This window comes from Pleurodeles waltl, chromosome 8 (assembly GCF_031143425.1).
Source record: "Pleurodeles waltl isolate 20211129_DDA chromosome 8, aPleWal1.hap1.20221129, whole genome shotgun sequence".
Taxonomy (NCBI): Eukaryota; Metazoa; Chordata; class Amphibia; order Caudata; family Salamandridae; genus Pleurodeles; species Pleurodeles waltl.
In genome coordinates this window covers 1000910044-1000930122 of record NC_090447.1, presented here as the reverse complement: position 1 = coordinate 1000930122, position 20079 = coordinate 1000910044, and positions in this window count along the sequence as shown.

Below are 20079 nucleotides of genomic sequence, written 5' to 3'. Positions count from 1 at the left end.
GACAGGCCCAGGGAACCCACTCTCCACGAGGCCCTCTCCAACATCATGGGAGCTTACCATCATTCCCAGCAGACGATGGCAATGGTACTGGCCAAGTTTTAGGAGACCCAGCGGCTGCAGGAGGAACACTTTCTGGGGATCAGGGAGGACCTGAAGTCCATTAACAACACCCTGGTCACCATTGCAGGGGTGCTGCAAGACCTTGTCAACACCAGGAGGAACACTGTGACACAACAAGGGGCCCCTTGACGATGAACAGCCCTCCACCTCCGCCAGCGCTAGTGGACACAAGGCAACGCCACAGGAACACGACACCAGCACCCCACCCCCTGCAGCTGGAGAACCACCCCGCAAACGGTCCCTGAGATCCAGGAACAAGACAGAGAACATTGCCAAGACCCTCGCCAGGAAATGAGACCCCCCCTGAATGTCACCCTTCTGTCCCACTTTGTCACCCTGTCCATCCTTAAACTGCCATTGCTCCACTTCCTATGCCCCTTTGGACAATGCACCTGTGAGACAAATAGACTGGACTCTGCCATGGACATTCCTCCACCATCACCTCTGCCCATTTCACAACCCCCCCCCACTTATTTGCACAGAAATAAACACACTTCTATCACAAAACAATCTGGAGTCAGTCTGTGCTTTCACAAACGTGTAATTGCAATAACCATGGAATATAGCAATGTCAATTTAATTGTTCATATACCGATGTAACACAGGTGTAGGGCTGGAGAAAATATAGCAGAGGGCACAAAGTGGGACCCACATCTGTCAAATGGAAAGGCAAAGTGACATGTCAGGGTCCATACACTGAGTGAAAATAACAGACTTATGCTAGCTCCAACAATAGTATGAGATGTGGGAGGCAGTGACATCTTCTTACCTGTGTCTCACTGAAGTATTGCATGATTATGTTGTTTCTGTTGTCAATATCCTCTTCTTCTGCCTCCTCTTCTTCACTGTCCACAGGCTCCACAGCTGCCACAAGACCACCAGCTGGACCATCCTCCTGCAGAAAAGGCACCTGGCATCGCAAAGCCAGGCTGTGCAGCATACAGCAGGCCACGATGATCGGGCACACCTTCTTTGGTGAGTAGTAAAGAGAACCACATGCCATATGGAGGCACCGGAACCTGGCCTTCAGGAGGCCGAAGGTGCGTTCAATCACTCTCCTAGTTCGCCCATGTGCCTCATTGTAGCGTTCCTCTGCCCTTGTCCTGGGATTTCTCACTGGGGTCAGTAGCCATGACAGGTTGGGGAAACCAGAGTCACCTGCAAATGTCGAGGGACAACTGTTAGACACACACTAACCCGTAGGGACAACAACATACCCAGACAACTATTCACACTGTATACAGTCCTTGTCCTCACCTATTAGCCTCACACGGTGCCTCTGGAGTTGCCCCATCACATAAGGGATGCTGCTATTCCTCAGAATGTAAGCATCATGCACTGAGCCAGGAAATTTGGCATTCACATGGGAGATGTACTGGTCGGCCAAACAAACCATCTGCATATTCATTGAATGGTAGCTCCGGTTTCTGCACACCTGTTCACTCCTGCGGGGGGTACCAAGGCCACATGTGTACCTTCAATGGCACCAATGATGTTGGGGATATGTCCCAGGGCATAGAAGTCACCTTTTACTGTGCGCAAATCCTTCACCTGAGGGAACACGATGTAGCTGCGCATGTGCTTCAGCAGGGCAGATAACACTCTGGACAGCACGTTAGAGAACATTGGCTGGGACATCTCTGATGCAGTAGCTACTGTTGTTTGAAAGGAACCACTTGCCAGGAAATGGAGTACAGCCAGAACCTGCACTAGAGGGGGGATTCCTGTGGGATGGCGGATAGCTGACATCAGGTCTGGCTCCAACTGGGCACACAGTTCATGGATTGTTGCACCATCAAGTCTGTAGGTGACTATTACGTGTCTCTCTTCCATTTTCAACAGGTCCACCAGCGGTCTGTACACCGGAGGATGCCGTCATCTCATCACCTGCCCCAGCAGACGTGCCCTATGGATGAGAACTGCGAGCAGAGATTCACCCAACACTGAGGTATGACAACATGTCATTTGCACACATTTATTAATTCGCAATGTGCCTGTTACTGTGTGTATTCAAGGCCCACATTGGTGTGACACAGTTATTATTAATGCCATGTGGCCCCCTGAAATGACGGCTGCCTGACCTGCAAGGTGGGACAAGGGGATATGAGGTAGCTGCACTGGCGTTGTTCACCGTCTCGGTAGACAGTCGAAGACCGCAGCGCAATCCAGCATTGGTTAACATTGGACCCTATGGGTCTGAGGAGCCAATGACGATGTACGTGGGCAGTGACAGTATGCACCACCGCGGACATGACCACCATTTTCTGTCTTTTCACTCACTTGATACCTGACCTTCAACAGGAGAGGACCTACACTGCAAGTGCTACTGTGACCTCAGTCTGGAAGCAACGATGGCTCATGTGTCTGGGGAAAGGGCCCCTGCCTTCACTTCGGAGGAGTTGGAGAAACTAGTGGATGGGGTCCTCCACCCATACACACAACTGTACGGTCCTCCAGACACACAGGTGAGTACACTGTGAGCATGCTGCATGGGCAATGCCTGTTTGGAGTGGTGTGAATGGAACATACATGGGGAGGAGGGGACTGAGGCCTGCATGTGCGGACGGTGAGTGTATGTGCATCAGGGCAAGGGTGGGAACGGGGAGCAATGAGTATGACGGTCTGGACGGGTAAAGATTTTCCTATTCCCCTGTACTATTCCTCTAGGTCAGCGCCCACCAGAAGAAGGCTATTTGGCGTGCTATCCCCAAGGACGTCCGGACCCTGGGGGTCCACCACAGACGGAGCACCCACTGCCGGAAAAGATGGGGGGACCTTTGCCACTGGAGCAAGAAGACGGCGGAGGCCCAGCTGGGGATGGCCTCCCAACGTGGGAGGGGCGCCCGTCACACCATGACCCCCCTGATGTTCCAGATCCTGGCGGTGGCGTATCCGGAGTTGGATAGGTGCTTGAGGGCATCACAGCAGCCACAAGGGGGTGAGTACACTATCATTCAGCTGACTCTGCGCGCTTTACGAGGTGTCTGGGTGGGGGAGGTGGGCAGTGGGTTCCCGTAGGCCAGGGCGATCTTGGTAGGCAAGGTCCCTTGAGAGGCAGGCTCAGTGGCACCCCAACCCCACTAGTGGTTAGTGCCATCTACACCTGGTCAGGCTCCTGTGACTTCCATGTGTGCAGCAATGGGTCTTAGGCCTTGTACCCCATGGGCATGTGATTAATCTAGGAACTATAAGTGCATGGCGTAGTGCAGAGGGCTGCTGCGTCTTAAGTGTCCGCCAACAGTAGTGGTGTTGCATGCACTGAACATGTCTTTCTTCTGTCTTCCCCCCCTTTTTGTGGTCTCCCTGTTCTTGTGTGCAATAGCATCATCAGGCGTTGGAGCATTGGCACCGGAGCAGGAGGGAGCTGCATCCCACTTGGCCCTGGAGGGCAACACAACAGAGTCTGGAGCCACCAGTGGAACAGAGGGCGAGGGGAGCTCCATGGCGGGGACAGGAGCAGACAGCAGTGACAGCAACTCCTCCTCTGACGGGAGCTCCCTTGCGGTGGCGGGCCCCTCTGTGCCCCCAGCATCAACAGGTACAGCCGCCACCCCCTACCAGCACCGCCCTCCCAGCAGCCCCTCAGCGTGTGTCCCGTGCCCGCTCACCCAGGAGGGTGGGCATCTCCTTCGCCCCAGGCACCTCAGGCCCTGCCCCAGTCAGCCCTGCTGCCCTCAGTGAGGAGGCTATTGACCTCCTGAGATCCCTCACTGTTGGGCAGTCTACTATTCTGAATGCCATCCAGGGTGTTGAGAGGCATTTGCAACAAACAAATGCCTACCTGGAGGGCATTCATTCTGGCCAGGCAGCCCAACAGAGAGCATTTCAGGCTCTACTCTCAGCACTGATGGCAGCCATTGTCCCTGTATCTAGCCTCCCCCCCTCCAACTTCCTCCACCCAGGCCCAATCCCCCTGTACCTCAGCCTTTCCCAAGCACACCATCAGACCAGCATGCACACACCTCAACATACAAGGGTGGCTCTGGCAAACATAAGCACCACACATCCCACAGGCACTCACAAAAGCATCATACCCATGCACACATACCTACATCCACTGCCTCCACTGTGTCCCCTTCCTCCACGTCTCCCTCCTCCCTCCCACTCTCGTCTCTCCTTACACATTTGCATGCACTACATCCTCAGCCACTACCTCCATCACCAGCCTGCCCATCACCACACACCGCTCACGTGCACTCACCACCCCACTACCATTCACACATCCTCTGTCTCCTCTCCCAGTGTGTCTGTGAGCCCTCCTCCCAAAGTACACAAACGCAGGCAAACACCCACCCAACTGCCATCCACCTCACAACAGCCTCCAGCCCATGTACCTTCACCCAAATTCAGCAGACGTACACCTCCTACAACCACTACCTCTACCTCCACTCCCAAACCCCCTCCTTCTACCCGTCCCAGTGTGCCTAAAAAACTTTTCCCGGCTAATATTGACCTCTTCCCTACACCCCCCCGTCCTTCCCCTAGGGACAGGCTTTCCAGGTCCCAGCCCAGCACCTCAGCCACCATATCCCCAGGCACAGTGGTGCCAGCAACTGCGGGTCATGGAGTGTGCCAACCATCAGGGCTGCCAGTGTGCCACGGAGCGAGGGCAAGGACATTCCACCACCTGCCAAGGTGAAAAAGGTTGCCACATCCTGGAGGGAGAAGCCGAAAACACCTGCCACGAAGGGGTCATGGAAAACGAAAAGGGATAGTGGCAAGACAGCTGCGCCACCATCAAAGGTGGGGAACGGCCAAAAACTGAAGGGTAGGTCAGGAGAGGGCATGGTGGCACCGACTGAGGGACCAGTGTCACACCTTCTGTCCACGTCGCCGCCAACCTGTACGGCGGAGAACACCGCCACCTGCACCGACATCTGCACCGCCAAAGACCCCGCCGCCAGCACTGCCGCCACAGACCCCGCAGCCAGCACCGCTACCACACACCCCGCAGCCAGCACCGCCACCACAGACCCCGCCGTCAGCACCGCTGCCACAGACCCCGCAGCCAGCACCACCACCACATACCCCGCAGCCAGCACTGCTGCCACAGACCCCGCTGCAAGCACCGCCAAGACTGACACCGCCGCAAGCTCCGTCAGCGTCCCCGCGACATCCTCCACCAGTGGCACCACCGCAGACATGGCTACTATCCCCAGTGGTCAGTCGTCCAAAGCTGGTGGTGAGTTCCAGGACCCTGGGCAGCTTCCATGAAGCATCACTGTCATCACAGTTGTAACCTGCATATGGAATGCGAAGCCGCAGCAGTGTGGGGTATGTCGCTGCCTCCTTGCCGTATCATGCTACCTGTACCTCGACAATCTCATGGCACACACACCCAGGTGAGGGAATTGTACCGGCCACACTGCATGTGCAGCACTCTGGGCACCAGGCCCCCTCCAGAACCAGTGGAGTATCTCATCCACTACCTCAGTCATTGGCAGGATGAAGCACTCTGGGCACAAAGCCCCCTCCAGAACCAGTGGAGTATCTCATCAACTACCTCAGTCCTTGGCAGGATGAAGCACTCTGGGCACAAAGCCCCCTCCAGAACCAGTGGAGTATCTCATCCACTACCTCTGTCCTTGGCAGGATGAAGCACTCTGGGCACAAAGCCCCCTCCAGAACCAGTGGAGAAAGGCAACCACTACCTCAGTCCTTGGCAGGATGAAGCACTCTGTGTACAAAGCCCCCTCCAGAACCAGTGGAGTATCTCATCCACTACCTCTGTCCTTGGTAGGATGACGCACTCTGGGCACGAAGCCCCCTCCAGAACCAGTGGAGACTGTTATCTACTTGAGAGACTGTGGCTTTGCACTCCCCAGGATAAAGCAGTGGGCAAACCACCCACTGGAGAGACTTGAGAGACTGTGGCTTGGCACTCCCCAGGTTAAAGCAGTGGGCAAACCACCCACTGGAGAGACTTGAGAGACTGTGGCTTTGCACTCCCCAGGATAAAGCAGTGGGCAAACAACCCACTGGAGAGACTTGAGAGACTGTGGCTTTGCACTCCCCAGGATAAAGCAGTGGGCAAACCACCCACTGAAAAGACTTGAGAGACTGTGGCTTTGCACTCCCCAGGATACATCAATGGGCATGGAGCCCCCTCGTGGAGCAGTGGCATCATGCGTTTATCAGGCTGAGGTGCCCCCCTTCCCCTGAGGTGCCTGTATATTTTCTATTTGATGCCCCTCCAGTGTTCTCTCCGTTTGGAGTCAGGTATCCTGTGTGGGCCTCTCCCATGCATTGTGGGCCCAGTGGTCCACGGACAATGATTGGTGCACTATCCGTACTTGTGTAGTTGGTGTACATATTTGTATATACTGGATTTTGACTTTTGACTAATGGATTTTTATTGATTACAATCGTTACAATCATTTCCTTTTGTCCTTGCGTTCTTCCAGGGGGTGTGGGGGGGTGTTTATGTAATGTTGCAGCATGTATTTGTGTGTATGGTGTTGTGGGTGAGGGTGGGGGTGGAGGTGTTGCGTGTTGCGTGTGTGTGTCACTCTCTTTTCCCTCCCCCCTCCCCTGTGTTGTAGGTGCAGTACTCACAGTCGTTGTTGTCGCCGTCATTGGAGCTCCTGATACAGGAGCAGGAAGACCATCACCGGCAGGATCTGCAATTCGGGCTCCATGACGTCCTGGTTCCTCGTGGGGTGTGGAGAGGTGAGTGTTTTCCCTTCTGTGTACTGTTTCCTCCCTGTTTTTATTCGCGTTGGTTCCGCCCCGGAAAAGGTGGCGGATAGCCGTGTTGTGATAGGGTGGGCGTCACATTGTGTTCTGCCTGTCTGTTGGCAGTGTCTGCCGCGCTGTTAGTTTGTACCACCGTGGCGGTCGGAGTGTTAAAGTGGCTGTCCATTTTGGCGGTTTCCGCCACGGTCGTAATCCCATTTTTTTTCCACCGGCCTGTTGGCGGTATTACCGCCGCTTTAACACCAACCGCCAGGGTTGTAATGAGGGCCTTTGTTTCCTGTTTTACTGTGGGGCTCGTTGCTTGCTAGGATGCTCACTAGTGCCTTTTTCACCTGGGCTAATTTTGTGTGTCCTAGCTTCGTGCCCTGTTAGCTTATTTGCATTTCCCCTAAGTGAGTTGTCCGGAGGTTGTTCTTTATCCCTCATTTTTCAACACACCCCGCAGGGGTTGAGATTAATCTTTGAGGGCTTTGGCTTTGAATGTAGAAGTGGTAAAGTTCACTTCCTCTACTGCTATCACCTGCTTAACTTCTGATGGGACTGGTAAGTTTGCAACTTCTTTACTGGTTTTTGACAGAGTCGGATATTGACATTGTGAAAAATATTGCCATATATTTTTCTGCTAAGTAGATCTTTCTTTGTTCCGCTCTTTTCTTTGCTTCTTCTTTTATCTTTCTGTTTTTGGAGGCTTGGGGCTTCGTGAGTGGCTCATATCAGTGGGCGTACTTGTGCTCTTGATATTTTCCCCAGTGTTGTGATCTCTTTGATATGGAAGATTCGGAATACTTCTGGGTTCTCAGTGCCCTCTTTTCCACTGTGTTATATGATCTTGATGGGTCCCTCAGAAGAGATTCTGTGGTTGCTGTGTCATGAATTATGTGGGCATTTGGTGGAACCTTTTCTTCCAGTTCTAGGACCCAGAACCTTTCCCTTGCATTAAGGGCCTGAGCCCTAACTTCCAGAAGTATCTGATTAATAATGGAGGAGATGACCTGGGGCTTTTCCCCTAACATGGCGCAATCCCATGCAGTTTGCTGCACATAAATATGCTTTTGGGCACACTGAATCAAGTCATTAAGGGCTTGTCACTTCAAGTCTACATCCACAATGTATTTGGCCATGATGTGGAGTAAGTTCACTTGGATCTCTTGTTTGTCAGCCTGATGCTTTATTGCCACTGACATGAGATCTAGTGTCGATAAGAGTGTGCCTCATGTACTGGGTGGTACCTCCGTTTGTGACAGGGAATTTTGCGTGCAATCTTGAAAAGGGCTTCAGGTGATTGCAGTGTTAGTTGTTTTCTCTTCATCCCTTCAGACGTGTCCGAAAAGCACGTCAGAGGCGTACTTGACCTGCATGGTGCTGGCGTCATCAGCAAAAGAGTCTGTGTTTAGGAGTTCTATTAAAGGCTGGTCCTGGGAGGCAACGGGATCCAATTGACCTGGATCATTCCCTGGTCATGGGATTGGGGATAGGTCCTATTAATTTTAACATTCAAGGAAAAAATGGACTCCACAAGATCAACGCTGTCAGTTTCCGCCTTCCTATTCCCTGATACGAAGAGTGATTTTACTTTTTGTTTGGGACTAAAATCTGGTTGGTCAATCGTGTCTTGTGCCTCTTGCAGTGTGCTATTTTGGAGCTGGAGGGAGGCATCCCCGGAGAAGGCTTGTTCAACTTTTGGCTCTCAAGAAGCGGCCTTTTCTTCCTGTGGCCTGGGATGTCGGGACACTAAAAAGTCAGATATTTTATACCACTCTTTTTTTGCAGGTAGCACTTTTGTCTTATTCCAGCTGCTCAATAGGCTGTTTTCCTGTCAAGGAGTCTAGGGTTGCTGGAGATGAACTCACCAGGGAGCTTTGCCTTGCTCTTTTGGGTAGCCTTTTTGTTCCCGCATGAGGTGGCCCACGGAGATTGCAAGATCGCATGGTTCTTGCATGCTGGTTTGATAAGAGGGAGGTTCACAGGGAAGTTGACACCTGGAATGCCAATGTGTCCTGCTGCTTTTAACTTCCTGGACTTTCTGCTTGTGATGGGTTACAAGGTGCTGCAGGTGATGGCAACACGGCAAGGGAGGGATGTTCTGGGGGCCCAGGTTGGATCACGAACAAATCTCACTGGGAGTTCCACAAGCACCACCCAAGCCTAGCTGGGCCGCTTCTGTGAATACCCCAGGGCTTACACTCTGCAGCGGCTGACTACAGCGGCTACGCTCGGCTAACCCACCTGATGCTCCTCTACTCCCTGGCGAAATGCCGATGATGGCTGTGCCGTCCAACCACTGGCACTATACTGCTCTGCTCTGGAGCTTTGGTGCTCCTTGGTACTACTTTTACCTTGGGGCAGGGCAATATGAGAGTTGAAGCCCCCACCAAAAACGCTGAAGCACCCTTTCAGGTGCCGCCCCACATAACCAGTGCACCTCCTACACACCCCCTGCACACCTACTTCACTGAGTCCTGAGGGGTAGGTCACGCTTCCGGGTGCTAGAGCTGCTGAGGAGAGGGAGGAAGCAGGGGGGGTGGGAAGAGGAGGCAAAGGGGGCATGTGAGGAACGGGTGCGAGGTGGGAGCAAGAATGTACGGCTCCTAGCAGTCTCTCGCCTGGCACGCGGCTCCTGGAGTGCTGAAGTCTGAAGGCCCCGCAACTTCCCCCCAGATTTCAATCTTCCTTGGCCATGTCACACAGCGCTGTACAGCCGGGTCGAGTGCTCAGGTCGTGTACGAGATCGAGGAGACGGGCTGAAGCTGCTGTGTGACACTGGTTGCTGTCAGTAATTGGCGCACCTCTCTCTGGGCTGCGCTAGCGTACAATCAAGCTTACACCCCAGAATCTGAATTAATCAGAGTCGCCTCCTGAGTTCCTCCTGTCATGCATTTTACTGACATGCAGACTGAAATGTGTACTTTCAATACGAGCAGCAGTCTGACAGTTAACTCTGCAGTAAGCTATAGCACATTTACACAATGCTCTAATAAACAACTGAAGCACTAATATTTGTATTTATGCCAACCATGTGCCACACCTGAAGCCATCTTGATGGAATAAAACTGAAAAACCTAAAGCATTACCTTTAGGCAGGAACAATATGATGTTTTTTTGTCATAGAAATGATGGTTAATGCTCTAGAAAGCTAAAATGAGGACAAGCAGCTGGACAGGCAGCACAATGGAGGGTAGGAGGAAGGGCGTAGGGTTGAGATCCACATAGGATGGCAGCCCTAGGACAACATAAAAGACCTTCACAAGACAAAATTCAAAGTTAAAATCATAAACAATTATTCAAATTTAAGAGTTATTACAGAAGGCAAAAATAAATAATGCAGGAAATAAAGCCGAATGAGAGATGTAATAGCATAATTTCACCTTCAAAAGCATATAAATAGCCAGAACCAAACTATTGTTCAGCAAAGGACTAGCATAAATTTGCTCAGTTCAAAGTCAAGGAAAGTCTAAGTACTAGTCAGTGGCAGAATGACAGAGAAGCTCAGTTAGTAAGTCAAAAAAACACTTAAGAATAAATCAAACAGGCAAACTATGTGGAGTCTGCACAGTTTAGAGAGCAAGACGGTGGCGGTCAGTAATTAGAGGTAGGGGGTTGAATGGCCATACTTGCACACATGCACATTCACTCACAATCATGCATTCACACACACATACCCATTCACCTCATGCCCTCAGATAAACTCATACATTTATACATACACACATGCATATACTAAATATTTTAAAAAAAACATAACACATACCTTCTGCAGCGTATCTGGAGGGAGACCCTGGAGGCAGCAGGCCCTTACTCATCATGGAGTAGGATTAGGTCAGTGAGACAGCTGACCATACCCGACTCTGCAACGAGATGTCACTGATAGACACTCTGCCCTGGGTGCTTTGGGTCTTAAAACTGAAGCATCCAGGTCTAGGGCTATTACTGATGCTCCTCCTGGTCATGAGGGGGAGGACCTTAAGGCACTTTGCTGAGCTGAGGATATCATGCCCACCGGGCTGTGACATCTTCAGCCAGGCAAAGTACTGCCCATGCAGCCAGGAGCCTGCCAGTAAGCACATGTCTACTTCCTTGATGCCAGATCTAAAAATAAAGTGTGCCTCTGTAGCTGACCTTTACTCAGCCTGACAGACACTCTTTATCTTTATGAAAAGATGCTCTTAAGGATGGGCCTCTGCTGGAGCAAGAAAAGTCTTATGTGTAAATTTGCACACAGACTAAAGTGGAGTCTGCCATTGAGAAAGTAACCAAAAAATCTAGCACATCTCCCAAAAAGGGCCCATTTTAGAGGTTTCAGACAGTGGTGTGAAGTGAGATCATAGGGCTAAAAACAAATCATCATTCATATAAACATGATACACATGAAATTAGAAACATTTCGGAACATCTGCTTTGATTGCATCATTAAACGTGTGAAATACACAGCGCACCGCCTAAAAGAGAAGCTGACAAAGGACCTTGAGTTTGTTGCAAATACAGGAACACTCAGGCCATGGCTTCCTTCTGAAGAAACACAAATTAATACATTTCATTCAACACTTGAAAACATCACCATGAACATTAAATCTATTTCTCTCATATTTTTAAAAGGAAAAATTCCGGAAAGAAACATACACGTATTAAAGTTCTTTCACAAAACAACGATTTCATCTTCAGCGGCTTCAAAACAGTAAATTCATCTTCAGCAGCTTTAAAACGGATGTCAGTGAGGCGGGGTAAGGCCTATAAATACTAACTTGAGGCCTGATTATTATAACTAAAACACATTTAAATAAGGAATTATTTTCTACTTATTAAAAGTTCTCTAAATCTCCACCTCAATGATTTCTGAATTATCTCCAAACTACTCTACACTACACTACAACACATCATCAGTCTTTCTTGGTTTCTTTCGCTTTAGCTTCATCAATGTTTTCAGTTCAACAAACACCTTCAATTTGAGGTCGTCCACTTCAATAACATCTCTACCTTTTTCGAGCCATAGTCTTCTTTCTTTCATATTCACATTGCAGTCCTCCCTTAGGGCAGATAACTCCTAAACAGTGAAGTATTCACATTAGATGTAACACACAATATTCACTATTGGCATTAGTATTTTCCTTACCAAACCACCACCCATATCAACAAGCCATTCACCAATCCTTGCTATTCCTTTTCCAATCTTCCTGAAGAATAAGTCAATGGCTTCCCATACAACAGTGCTTCCTCATGTATTAGCTTCAGGCACACTATTATTTATATTATGAATAGATTTGCTAATTGTCATACTATTTTCTGGTACCAATATACGGCACTGCTAGGCCTTAATCACACAACACACACAACCTTCTGTTGCTAATACTATGCCCAAAGCATGTCTATTTTGTGTAAACATTTCAGGAATGGCTATCATCTCCTCGTTAATTTTAGTTCATGCATCTGCAGTAATAGTAACCAAAGGATGAAGCAAAGCAGATATCTTTCTAATTTTCACTTTGTTCAAAGTCTCACCAACAGGAGGAATCAACACACCAAATATATCCATAAGTACTGAACCAAATCCATGTTTCATTCCTTTAAGACCCACTCTACTAATTTCATTCAAATGGTAATTATGATACATTTTATGAAACACTAATGTTAAATAGCAGGAAGCTAACAGTTAGTTGAAATGTTAAATAAGGCTGTTTTACCATTGATGTGATAAATATTTCTAAATATTGGATCACCTTCCAATGTGCAATATCTATTAACTATGTAATTATACCGATACACACACTTATTCCAATCAATGAACATCCTTTTTTTCACGTTTATCTTGCATCGTCCTTATAACTCTCTTCCTCCCCTGACCAATCCTAAGCCGGTGAATTGCTAAATCATCTTTATTCTTATTTTAAGTACATGTCAATTCATGGATGCTCTTCAAACAGAAATTAATAATCTTGAAGATCAATGTCCCTTTCTTCTTGTTCAATCTTTGTAAAATACACCCATTCAGGAGAGGTGTACTTCTTGTTTAGCACTCTTTCTCTTTTTGATCTTTCTGACTTAAGGCTTCTCAGAATCTCTGTCATTCAGATCTGCTACTGCTCCTTATTTTTTCAGAGTGTCACATTTTTGCAGCACTAGTTTTCCTTTTCTCACACCATCAGACCAATCAGTATGCATTAAACACTCATCTTCAGGTTCACTTGTTTAAATTGCTTCATCTTCATCTTCCTGTTTCATAATTTCTACAGCTTGCACCTGAAATGCCTTGATTTGTCCTTCGGGGTTTCAAGCATGGAATTTCAGAAACTTTGTTTTCTTGATTTTGATTTTGTTGTTATTCTTATACTTCTTTTTAAACTCTTTGTTTCCCCCACTCTGAATTCAACTAACAAATAAGAACTTGCCCCTGTGAATTAGTGGTTGTTGTCACCATTCTTGAACTGCAGTCTTCACTGTCTTTGTGTGAGATATGTGGGTCCACTGTGGCAAACTGTCACACTGTACTGTAATATTCATCATGAAGATGATTTGAGAAGGCCCCTTCTGGTTGACCAGAACTCACATGGTTCCAACCGTGGGGACAATGCAGGAACTCCAATCCCAGCTGGGGCAGCTTAGTGAAACAAGTAACAACTGTCTGGTTCCATAAACTGCCCTAGAAGGGAAATGATGATCGGATAAAACATGAAAAGATGACTTTGAGTCACTGTAGGAATTGCTCAGCTGCCTCGTGCACTGCCTAGAAGGATTGGGACTCCCTGGACCTCTTAATCCTCAATGCAGGTATGATACACTAAAAACAAGAGGCAATGTCACCCATAGGTTCCCAACTCAAAATGATCTATCAATATGTTATACTATTTGTACACTTACAGACTTCTTCATAAATAATGCATGAGAGAGAGCAGAAACCATTTCAAGAATCAAGTGGTGATTTTACTGCACCGTAGGACATACAAGATTCTGATTCAAACCAAATACAACATCAACTGTAGAAGTTTCTAAAAAATACTGGATACAATTTGTCAAGAATCACATTGGCAAACTTTCAGTTTGGGTACAGTAGAGTTCAAAGCGCTGCAATGAAAGAGTCTAGAGCCCTGGGCCTCATGGGGGTTAATACTCAATGTCCAATCCCCGAAAACGTGCTCATGACTAAATGGAATCAGTCTTTGAAAATTGCTAACCTATGGATCAGTGCACACTGACCTGAGGGGAAAGTACTTAGCCATGACAGTACTTGAACTGGAATTTGAAGATGACAGGAGACCTGGTGCAAGAAACCCAAGACAAGGTGGAATCATAGCTCATGAAGTAAAACACTGGAAGCATCACAGATGCCTGAATCACAGAATTATCAGGGAGGCTTGGAAGACTAGAGTACTGGAAGTTCGGGGCAATGCAGGAGGTAAGTGCATGAATGATGCTTGCGCAGGAATGGAAGGAGGCCATGCACCGATGTAGGTTCAGAAGGGTTATTTATACTGGAAGTAGAGGGTTACCAGAAAGGTATGTGTACCACATGGCAACGTGGTAACTTCCAATGATCCTAGAGAAAATCATGTGTTATGTAAAAAGGATATGAGGCCTGGCAGGTGTAAAAAGTAACTAACAACAATTAACAAGTAAAACGTAACCCAACTGCATGATGGTACAATTCAATGGGTCACAGTGGATAACGTAACTAGTCCTAAAAGACATATGATAATCTTCAGGAGCAAAACAGACTAAACTTGCATAGCATCAGAACAGGAGGGTCAATGTTTCAGGCTTCCTGGACGGGGATTCATGGAGTGCTCGAGGCTGGAAGGTGCCAAAAAGGGAAGCATGATTTGGAGTGCTTGGTACAGAGAGGCACCACAAGGTAAGAGTGACATGAGCTGGTAAGTAATATCCACAGCACATAGGGCAGAAGATGAAGCCGTGACACCGGTGAGGCTCAAGACAATTTTTACAGACATGATTCTTCATCTCAAACCAGTCTCCAAGCTACAGGGCATGGCAGGGCTCTTCATTGGTTGAAGGTGTTGCTACTTTCACCTAGTGAGAGATACAGTGCACCAATCTGCCAAGCCTTTGCAGTAATCCAGAAATGGATAATCAGTAATATTCAAAAGAACAGCTGAAGGAATATCAGGAATTCTTAAGGACTGCAAAATTAGCAACTCATGTGATAATAGTCCTGTTGTCACAGTGTTAGAAATGGGGTCTTTGGTTTGGCAGTCAGGTTACCCCCTGTCCAAGCAAGGACCCTCAATCTAGTCAGGGTAAAGGAGACTCACCCCCTTGGTAACTTGGCACGAGCAGGCAGGCTTAAATTCAGACATAATGTGTCAAGTATTTGTACAAACACACACAGTAATACAGTGAACCACTACAAAATGACACAACACAGGTTTAGAACAATAGGTATTATTTTATCTAAATAAACAAGACCAAACACATAAAAAATCCCCAATATACAGTTACAAATATGAAGTTAGCTCTTAAAAACACAAAAATAGTGCCTAGAGGCACAAATGCTGCAAGTTGGTATTAAGCGGTGTCGTGACGGAGTCATTTCCTACAATGCAACGCCAATGGAGCCGTTTACAGAGTCATGCAACTCCCAGGTACAGTATCTTGGCAAACAAGTAGAAAACAGGCTGGTGCATGGAGTTGGGGAGCAAGGCATCGCTGGAGCCGATGCGGCATCGGTTCCGATGCTACGGGGCAGAAGGGCAGAGGCGCTGTGCAGCCGCTTCGCGTCCTTACTGCAGAGCGGTGGAGTTGAGCTGCCTTAGTTGCGAAGTCTGTTCCTTGGTCACATGGCCGCAGGCGTTGCAATGGCGTTGGATGTCATGGACATCAGATTTACAACACTCCGAAGTCAGTGAAGTCGGCGAGATCAGCAGTGGCAGAAACACAAAGGCTACAGGGTCGTTGGGGTCATCGCACTTCTGCGAGGTCCACGGCCTATGGGCAGGTGGCGCCGCGTTTCCGGGCAGAGGTGCGTCCTTCACGAAGTCACATGGGGTCATCATGCATCATGAGACAGGTTTTTCTCAGGAACTTCACTTCCAGGGGACCAGGAACTGGAAATGGCACCCTCTGGCAAGCTAGAGTCCACAGAAGGCAGACTCAGAACTGGGTGGTGAAGCCTTTGCTTCCCTGAGGCTTCAAAACAGGAGGCAAGCTCTACTCCAAGCCCTTGGAGGTACCTCTTAAGTAGGAATGCAAAACAAAGTCTAGCCTCTGTCCACTTGCATGGACATAAGCAGCAACTGCAGGATAGCCCCACACAGTACAGTCACAGGCCAGGGCAGCACTTCTCCTCAGCTCTTCAGCTCTTCTCCAGGCAGAGGTCCCTCTTGAAAACTTGAAGTAATCTGATTTGCAGGGGGTTTGGGTCCAATACATATACCCCTTTCTGCCTTTGAGGTTGGTAAATTTCAAAGCAAAGTCTTTCTTGTTTGCAAGATCCTGCCTTGCACATGCCAGGCCTAAGACACACACCAGGGGGTTGGAGACTGCATTGTGTGAGGGCAGGCACAGTCCTTCCATGTGTGAGTGACCACTCCTCCCTCCCCTCCTAGCACAGACGGCTCATCAGGCTATACAGGCTACACCCCAGCTTCCTTTGTGTCCATGTCTAGAGGAGAGGTGCAAACAGCCCAACTGTCAAACTGACCCAGACAGGGAATCCACACACAGGCAAAGTCAAACGAATGGTTTAAGCAAGAAAATGCCTACTTTCTAAATGTGGCATTTTCAAACTCACAATCTAAAAACCAACTTCACTGAAAGATGTATTTTTAAATTGTGAGCTTAGAGACCCCAAACTCCATATTTCTACCTGTTCTCGGAGGAGATTTGCACTTTAATAATATTTAAAGGCAGCCCCCATGTTAACCTATGAGAGAGATAGGCCTTGCAACAGTGAAAAACGAATTTGGCAGTATTTCCCTGTCAGGACATGTAAAACACATCAGTACATGTCACACCTTTAACATACACTGTACCCTGCCCATGGGGCTACGTAGGGCCTACCTTGAGGGTGCCTCAAATATATCAAAAGGGAAGGTTTAGGCCTGGCAAGGGGGTACACTTGCCAAGTCGAATTGGCAGTTTAAAACTGCACACATAGACACTGCAGTGGCAGATCTGAGCCATGCTTATAGGGATACTAATGTGGGTGGCACAATCAGTGCTACAGGCCCACTAGTAGCATTTGAATTACAGGCCCTGCAGTGCACTCTACTAGGGACTGACTAGTAAATTAAATATGTCAATCATGGATAGCCAATTATACAAACATTTTACACAGGAGCACTTGCACTTTAGCACTAGTTAGCAGTGGTAAAGTCCCCAGCGTAACAAAAACAGTAAAAACAGAGTCCAACTCACATCAGTAACCTGGGAAATAGAGGCAAAAAGTCAGGGGAAACCACGCCAAGGATGCCAAGTCTAACACAAAGGATTCAGGTTATTGCAATGTTCAATTAATAGAAATGCTCTCTGCTGCCAGAATAATGTACTCATACTTAGTCAAACAAATGTTTGAGAGATATTGAGTACTTGTATGTGTTAATAAAGTCTCTACCTAATGTGGAACTAATTCAATAAGGGTGTAGCCCATCACAATTGCTTCACTTGGAACAATTCCCAAAGAAGTCACTTGAGTGCTGTTCATGCACCCGGGAAGAGAATACTGCTGCCTTGTGTTACTTTACAGGGGAGGCATTACATGGATGGAGCATGGGCATTGCCATGTATCCACCCACGTATTTTAACACAATCCCAGATTTACCTAAGTCTGTAAACCCAAGTTTGTGCCAAAATGGTGCCCCCATCCAAAGCTGGATCTACAAAGAGAAATATCTTTATTTCTCCTTCTTACTTCCTCTTTGCATGTGTGTTGCATTCTGCAGCACTCATACAAAGAGGAATACGCATCCAAGAATACTTTTGTGCAGGAAGGTGGCACAAAGGTGTCCACATTGTCACTAGGCTACCACAAGTGCTCCAGTGCAAGGAGAAAGCAGAAGTGTGCCATATTTTTGTAAACTTATTATCCAATGCAGCACAGTGAAGCAAGTTCCCTTACTGTGTTGCATTGTGTGAAAATGTAGTAAATCTGGACCCTAGTCTGCCAGAAATAAGTGTGACCCCTCCAGTAGTCACAATGCCACTGACACAGAAAAGCACCTACCAGATAGAACTTTCCAGAAGAAACCCCAAGGAGGAAAAGGCCCAGTGGCTAAAACCCTCCATAATCAATCCGTGAAGGCTGCAGAAGGCGTAGATTACTTGACTGAAGATGCCAAACTGTGAGCTTCAGATAAGCTGGAAGGATGAAAGCCGGAGTCTCTGTCTTGAACAATGATACAGAAAACACAAGGCTGGAAGTAGAAGACAACTCAAGGGGAGAAGAATAAGGGAAATGAAAATATCCAAATTTCAGAAATAAATCCAGGAGCAAGGAACAACTATGCAAAGCGTTACTACAGTCCCACTTCCAATGGCCATCTTCACTGCATTTATAGTAAAGGTCAATTTTCATCTGTAGATTGCTAATACTATCTTGGTTAGATGAGTTGTTAGTAGAGCACTTACTTTGGCCACTAAGACCACCATTATTACCTTGCACAAATTGCACACCATTTCTATGCATAACACCATCAGCACCTACATCAAAGCCAGGTGCTTGGAAACCACATCACCACCCTTTTGAGAGAACTTTGTCTAAGCCATCAACTTCTCCTTAGTCAATTTCTTTTTAGCATTGCAACAGTCACTACAACAGTTTGTGTGCGCTAAATTTTCATCTAACAATTTTGCTTGGCAACACATCACACTTTGCTGAATATGAGCACTAATCCCCGGATGCTTACCCAATCCAAATGATGATTCAAATCCCAAAATGCCCTCTTTCACAATATGCATGCACTGACTCATCTGGATTTTCTGTCATTGTCATAATTGTTGACCAACTAACTTATTTCTGAGGAACCCGTGTTTGAAAATAATCAGTAACCAAATATATTCCTCCATGACAATTGGAAAAGGCTTATTAGAAGGAGTCTTCCTCTGGCCACTGTAATTTTGTGTGATACTCAGTCCACAAATCTTGAGGAACAACAATTGAAAATCAAGCATCTAAATCTGTCCAAAGAACCTACTACTTCCTCAGGATGTTCTCTGAGTTTGGGGAAATTCTTTGTAAATGTATAAAGATCATTTCTTGACCAAGATAGATGCACATATGCCACTCCGTGCACTTATCGCAGTAGAAACTCTCTTTCAACAGTCATCTCAAATTCAGAATCACCTGCACCTACATTTTTCTTCGATTAAACATTTTTCTGCACTTCAGAGTAATAAGGAGTCTCTGTCAATTTTTCTTGATACCGTGCGCATCTTACTGTTCCCTAAAAATGTCTGCTAATGCTATCAGATTCTCTAGCAATGTTCTGGGATTCAGATTCATTAAGTTGTTCTCAGTCAAACGTATGTTATATAGCTCACAAATTCTCTTTTGTTTCAAATCAACTGTTAATTCTTTATCCAAGTCCTTAAGTTTCTCAGATGCACAAGCAGCATGTATTCCTGCTTCTGCATCAAAATATGCCAATTTGTTTTTGATTATGCTTTGACATTTTGTCACTATAAATTTCAGTTTCTGCCATAATTTCCAGTCGTCTTGCCCTGTGAAGATGAACTAAAGAGAGTTCCATTACTCCTCCTACTCAACACTCCTGCTCCCATTTCTCAATCAATCAAGCCAGATTTGTAAAGTGCGGCCAATCACCCATGAAAGTATCGAGGCACTGAGGGTCTTGCTGCTTCAAGTGGGTTCTTTGAAAAGCCAGGTCTTGAGTGCCTTCTGTAATTCTAGAAGAGAGGTGAAGGTCCAGAGGTGAAGGGGGAGGTTGATCCAGGATCTAGCCACAAGGTAGAAGAAGGAGCGTCCTCCACTGTTTGTGGGTTTGTGCACAAGGGAGAGGGATGCGTAGCATATTATGTTTAATCCATGGGCTCTAGGATTTGGTGAAGGGAGTCATGTAGCTTTTGAACAGCATGAGGCTGAGGGAAAAGCCTTAAGGAATGCCGCAGATGATGTCCTTAGGTGCTGAGGTCTACTGTGGTAGGTGGATTCTCTGGGTTCTTCCTGTGAGGAAGGAGGAAATCCTCTTGAGAGTGTGCCCTTGGGTTCCAATGCAATGTAGTCTTTTGGTCAGTGTGTGGTGGGATATAGTGTGGAACGCTGTTGCGAGGTCTAGGAGGATCAAGGCTGCAGTTTCTCCC